Here is a 7,395-nt window from a genome sequence, read left to right on the forward strand (position 1 = left end):
AAATCGCATCATATGATATTTATTCAAAATTAAGGTTCTTCAGTAGTTCTTTGCAGTGCCTTGTGTTCAACAACCTGGTCCCATTTTTTTTCATTCTGTAGGCTGCTTTAGTTTTCATGTTTCTTTGGAGATAAAGAAATTTTTAACATTTGTGTTAATGGAAATAAAGCAGAGCCTTCATGAATACCTAAAGAATAAACCTTTTTTTTTTTGGCTCCAATTATAATTAAATTTAGTTACATTTCAAAACCTTTCTTCCTCTATTTCAATCTTATTCTCTTCACTATGTGTGTAAATTATATAATAAAGTATCTTATTCTTACCAAAGCTGCATTTATTTGATTAAAAACAGTCATTTATGAAATATTATTGAATGTAATAAAATGTTATAATTTTTATTCTTTTTTTTACAGTGAATTGCATTTATTTAAACCTCTTGTAACATTAGAAATATCTTGCTAAATAAAAGTATAATTAAAAAAAATATATTTTTAAATCAATTTCTGACCCCTGATGTACGTATATTTATATATTTATATTATACTTAAAAAAAATAAAATAATAATATATATATATATATATATATATATATATATATATATATGTATGTTATATATTAAATTTACTTAAATAAATTAGATTTATGAAACTACAAATAGGAGTAGTCTGAAATGATGGATGGATGTTTTTATTGAACATGTTCATCTCAGTAGTATATGCGATGACTACTCCAAAATGAAGCACACTAGGTCTTGGACCAGAGCTGCTGTGTAGTGTAGGCTGTGTTTTAAGAACTAGATGCTGTTTTCACCAGAACTGTGTTTTGTGTCTCAGATGTGGAAGTCTGTGTGCCTCATTTCATCTTGGAGCCAGAGCGAGTGTCGTTATCTTTCAGATCAGTCTTCCTCGTGTCATCTACCTGTTTCATATCCATTATTAAGGGCAGATTTTATCCATGCGCCACTGCCTTTTTTCCCAGCATGCATTGCTACAAATGAGGCTTATCTGAGACACTGAACAAATTAAGTCAGCAAGTCTTTGTCATTCACACGCTTCCTCCTTTGAGATGCTTTCCATCATTCTGGATCCTCCCCCCTTTTTTTCTTAGTTCTGAATTGCAAATTTCGTTTGGGATTTGAAAACTCCTGTTATCTGTGTCTCTTCTCTCTGCTGTGGCTTTTTCAAAGCATGAGTATTAATCTGAGATGGCTGTATAGGAGGAGAGATAACTATCTCCTTTGGCACATGGAAAGAGAGAATTGATAAAGGCAGAGATGAGGAAGAGGGACACATGAGATTCAGAGGAATATGAAGGAAGCTTGTGTGTTTGTTGCTGTGGGAATTGTGCCAGTTTGATAGCAGGGCTGATTGGCACTCGCCGTGGGTAAACTACATCAGCTGCCTGGCACCCGACCGTGTGTGTAGCGTGTGCCGGCATATGTGTTTTATGATGAATAAGGCAAGAAATGAATGTTGCCCCATTGTCCTGGCACAGCTGGCATCTAATAAAGCTCTCCAGGCGCTGAGCTGCCATGCTGATGCATATTTATACAGAATCAGCAGCAATGATCTACATGATTCATGTGGGCTGTGTGAAGGGTACAGTGTAAACTATGGGAAGAAAACCAGGATGGGCCCGACATGGCTCCAGCGTGAATTGATGAGGTGGATCTTGTGCATGGTTGTACTTGTGTGTGTGTGTTAGGAAGTATATTGGATGAAACAGGGAATGTGTTGTATTTAAAGTGAACACGCATTCACAATTTTCCTTGTTTCCATTATTAATCCATGTATAACTTTTTGCACAATTCATCATCAGTGCATGATCTATCTATCTGGGGTTATTTTAGTATCAATGATTATTATAGTTTTTCTTAATATTTTGAATTTGTTTTTATTTTATATTTTCCATTTTCGTTTTAATTTTTAAAATGTTAATAATTTTGTCACTTTTAATTAAAGTTTTTTTTATTTGTTTTTTAATTTGATTTTTTAATAAATTTGTACTTCTAGTTTTAGTTATTTTAGTACATCAAGTTATACTAAATGAAACAAAATAAGTGTATTTTTAAGTTTATTTTAGTATTTAAATAGTTATTGATTTTATTTGAATTAATAAAAAAGTTTTTTCTTTTAATTTATATATTTTTTTAATGGTTTTAGTTTTAGGTAACTATAATAATCCTGCGTTAGGGTCCAAACATTAGTGGATGCCACTGACTTTTACTGTATAGAAAAAAATACTATCAAAATATATTCTTTTGTGTTCCACAGAAGAAAAAGAAAGTCATGCAGGTTTAGAGTAACATGAGAGTGAATAAATGACAACATTTTCATTTTGAATGAACTATCTCTTTAAAGGGTTAGTTTACCGAAAAATTTAAATTAGCCCACAAATTACTCACCCTCAAGTCATCCTAGGTGTATATGACTTTCTTCTACTTTGTGCATGCACCGCTCAGAAGTGACGCACGTGGAAGCGCAGGGGAGAGATCAAAACAAAACACAGGTCACTTAGAAGTACAAAACGAGGATTTGTAAAGAAGAATGTCGGAGGATTTCGATATAAGCCAAGAGGAGACTGGTTTTCCTTTGCTAAAGTAAGGAAACTTTGCTTCCTTTGCTCCTGTTAACAAACGTTGGTTTTCACGAGACTCACCGGCGCATGCGCAAAGCTGACCTCATACGTCATCCGCCCGGAGCTGCTTCCATGTAGGACTGTTGGCGCAAGCTACATTAAAGTGATTATAACGTTTTGAATATGGATATCGATTATCCATATCCATCCATCGATTCGCTACAGGAGGCCTTTGTTCACCCCCCCGGAGCCATGTGAGACACTTTTTTTTTATGGATGGGCGCTTTTTATTTAACATCTTTTTGGATTGATGCACTGCAACACCCGCTTGAGTGCCATTAAACAGCTTGAAAGATCAAAGACTATTTTTAATATAACTCCGACTGGATTCGTCTGAAAGAAGAAAGTCATATACACCTCGGATGACTTGAGGGTGAGTAATTTGTTGGCTAATTTTCATTTTTGGGTGAACTAACCCTTTAAGGAAGTAAAATAGGTATTGAGGGCCATTTCCTGTTGAAGTTATATAAAATAGTTTTTGGAACCTAGTGTTCTTGTAAGTGAACTTCAGGGGAAAAAAATTCGTATTGTGGAATACGATCCCATTAAGTGGTTGGTGTTCTCTGTATGTTTGTAAATCTGTGAGCATGTGCACGCATAACTGGTCAAGATTTAAACTAATGGGCTGCGTGATTTAAAGGCTGCTGTGATTAAACTGGGATTTAATTAGATATGCTGCTGATAATGGGAGTGCCTGAAATGGCAGAGGGCTTAATCATTTACGTGGATAAGGAGGGGAGGGAAAGCAAAGAATGAGATGAAGTGAGGGAGAGGCAGCTAGGTTTGCCATTGATATTCTCGGTAGCTGCTCATGTTAGAGCAAGAGTGTATATTCCCTCCTGGTGGTTAAAGGGACTCTGAGCAAATCAGCACAGCAGCAGACAAGCTCTTGAAGGCAGAGCCCAGACAGGCCACTGATCTGAGGTCGGGCTTTCTGCCATACCTTACAGGCATTTTATGCCTGGCTACCAGTCCTACCCAACACACACACTGTCTAGACAGTCTCTGGCCAACATGTGACCATCAGAAGATTGACTTGTAAGGATGGTCAAACGGCGAACACTACAGTGAGGTCCCTTTAAGGCAAGTCTGTTCACTCAGCAGCCTTTTTGGTAATGTCCCCATGGCTGCTTTGTTTTTGTAGATTATAGGCATACAAGTGCATCTTCTACACACTTGAATGAAGCAAGACTGAAAATATTTTATTTATTAAAAGATTCTTGTTTTTAGCAGCACAGTGTAGCTATATATTACTGTTATACTTCAAATGCTTATTTGAAATCAAAGCTTTCCCTCAAATTAAGCTTGCATTTTAAATGTTCATATTTATTCTCAAATCAATTTGAAGGTGTGTTCAATTTATTTTAAAACAAAAATGCATAAGAATCTTTGGTTTTAGTATTGTTGCTTTGACAAAACATTCTAGATCTATCATTTTCATTTGAATTTTGAATAATTTTGCCTAATTGTAGTTTTTTTTATTTGTACTTTATTTATTGAAATATATTTTTCTTGTTTTTGTAACTTGATTTTCTTTTCCTTTTCTTTTTGTTCAAAATGGAATTCTAGCACAGTTATGCGGTATTCAATGAATACTGCCTATTTATCTTAGTATACGTAAATAGTATGTGAAAAGTAAGCATTATGGAACAATACACATTTAAAATAGTATGCAGGTTTAACGGAGGCCATCTAGTAAGAACTGTGAAAGGTGAATCCTGCTTGGAGCAGGTCGATTAGAGCCAGAGGGGTTACACAAGACTGTCTGGTTATCATTTTGGAAATAAAATTTTAATTTTGCAGTTTTAATCCAGTGTTCTGGATTATTATAAAATTGGATTTGTGGATTTTTATAAAAAATCTCAACTCTTGGTGGTCCAATCAAATTGACAAAAAGGAGATGATAAAATATTATGGTTGATATTTCTTAATAGAAATGGAAGATCAAGTTGTGTGCAATGCATTGTGGGACACATATTGTATAATGCACATTTAAATCTAGTAGGTAATTCTGTGCACACAGAAATTACATGAAGATACATACTGCATACTTTAAGTGTAGTATACTAGTATGCTACTCCAAAAATAACTATTATACCCTTAAAAGTGCAATGTTCCTCAGCGCTATGCAATGAACACCAGGTCCATGTTTTTGATACTTGTTCTGGCTATAAATGTTACATTTCATTTCACCTGGTTTTTGAAAATGTTCTCAAAAAGTGATGATAATCATATAATTTACATTTGGGCAAGCAGACAGAATAACCGGGTTTCCCAGAGTGCTGTGCAGCCATCTGTGAGTGGGAAAATGATTCTGTTATCCAGTTTATTTGATTAATTTGTCGTTTCAAACATAATACATTTTGGCAAGTAACTTATCCCGCTCCGTTTGTGCGATGGATATGGAGGACGCCTCAAACTGTATGGCTTTAGGAGAGGTGTGATATTACTTTTCTAGGAGATCAGACTTGGTGGATGTGATGAGTGGGGCGGGACCAAGGCTCGTGGGAACGGAGCGAGGCCGGTGGAGTAAATGATAATGAGCGACACCTGTGCCACTCACCGGTCTCGAGTCCCATGGAGGAGCTCCGGAAGGATAAAAGGAGGAGTGACGACAGTGAAGGACGAGAGAGGACCAGGCCTGGACTATTTATGTTGTTGTTGTTTTTTATGTTTTATGTGGCAGTCGTCCATGAGGGGCTGCCTCTTTTACTTTCGTTTTGTGTTTGTTTATTTGATTATTAAAGTTTTATGTTTAAATGTTCGCCGATTCCCCCCTCCTTCTTCCCTGAACTATGGACTTTGTTACAGTGGACTATAAAATGGGCAACAAAAAAAAAATCAATAGACTTACTCTGATATTCTAGTCCCTAGATATGGCTTGATTCCCTCCTTCATAGATACTTGACTGTAGACTCTTCTGACTTGGGCCACCTAGCAAAACTTTAGCAACCACACAGCATCGCCCTTGAAACCACTCTAGCAACATCCAAGCATCATTCTTGCGACGTTTGTACAAGAACCACTCACATTTCCTTACTTTTTTTTAGTATTTTGTAATTATCTCAACAGAGAGAGAACAAGAGAGAAACAGATGGGAATGTCTTAGTGTGAATCAAAGCACTGTTAAGAGACCACATTAGCTAAAGCTTGTTTATGAGCTACTGAATAATAGAGGACGGCAGACCTGCTGTACCACACTGGTGTGCTCACGTTGAGCAACATTTTAGTTACAGACTTTTTTGTTTCCAATGAGCACTAAAAGGGATGGGTGGCAAACAGACCTTTGATGTCAGAGTGGAACCCACGGGCACTACCTTCGAGAGTTAACCGAGAGAAAGAGAGAGAGAGAGAGAGAGAGAGTCCTAAGTAGGTCACACATCCTGAGCTGTAATGGATTCACATTTAGTAGAGCTCAACAACAATTAGGACTGGGTAATATAGTGAAAAATATCTCTGCATTTTTCAACCTAATGTATACAGTACATATTAGGAATAATTAGAAATTACTAACTTATAAATAGATTACTTAAAAGAAAGATGAATTTTGAGCCATTGTATCCAAGCAGATTTAGTATAAAACAATCCAGTACATAATAAGACATACAGTGTTTTTCCTGAATGTAATTTAATTATTTTTCATTTAAATGCAGCAATATAACAATACATAAACAGCAATATAAAATATGTACATTCTCTGTTTTTCAAAAAAAAAAAAAAAGAAATTTTATTTGAACATCCACAAAGACTTCTGTGAATGTTTTTGAGTGATTAAACAAACAATGAAAAATACGGAGCCCCTAAAGGGACATGGTGGTGGGAAAAAAATTCGGGGTGGGAGGAAATTTTTTTTTGCGTTCTCTCGCAAAACTTTTGCGTTCCCTCGAGAAACTTTGCGTTCCCTCGCAAAACTTTTGCGTTCTCTCGCAAAAGATATTTGCGTTTTGCGAGGAAATATTTTTTCCTCCCACCCCAAATTTTTTCACTCAATCTGATTTTTTTCCAGCACCATGTCCCTTTAGGGCTCCGTAGAAAAACACAAAAATACTGAAAAAAAAAAATCAGTGTAGAAACAATTTTCACAAATAAATTGCTAGTAAATTTCACAAATAATTACAAGGAAATGGAAAGTAACATGTTAAACGTAAACTTAGGTATGGAGACTGAAATAGTATTTTTTTTTTGTAAAACATACTCCAATAATAATAATAATATTTTTTTAAATTTACAACTTTGAAAAATCATTTTTTTGCACTGAAATCATTGAATTTTTATTCAGTTTTTAAAACAGATAGTTTGAACTCATTTATGGAAATTAATTGAACTTACCAAGTCGAACACCACTAAAAAAAGTGCATTAAAATGATCGCAATATTCATATAGCCAAAAATGAATATTGTTGAAAATTCACTACACTGTCCCATCATAACAACAACTATGCCTGTGTTCAAAGGTATATTATGTGAAAGTTTCCCTTTTCCAAAAGTGTCTTCACCGGACTGCATACAGTAGTTTTAGTGTATTTACTGTAGTCATATTCAATGTGTAGTCAGTATTTCAGTGTTGGTCTGTGATATGAAAAGTGGTTTGATTTTTTTTTTCCTTGAGCAAAAAAAAAAAAAAAAAAAGGTCAGTGGAAAAGTGGACCAATTTCGAAGAGATCATTCCCAGAGCACTAGCAGATGTCCTGATGTTTGCTCTTTAGCGGTCATGCTAGGCTCCTCAGAGAGAAGGTAGATTTATTTAGCAGCGTGCAA

The sequence above is a fragment of the Sinocyclocheilus anshuiensis genome, unplaced genomic scaffold (genome assembly GCF_001515605.1).
Source record: "Sinocyclocheilus anshuiensis isolate Anshui unplaced genomic scaffold, SAMN03320099.WGS_v1.1 scaffold2649, whole genome shotgun sequence".
Taxonomy (NCBI): domain Eukaryota; kingdom Metazoa; phylum Chordata; class Actinopteri; order Cypriniformes; family Cyprinidae; genus Sinocyclocheilus; species Sinocyclocheilus anshuiensis.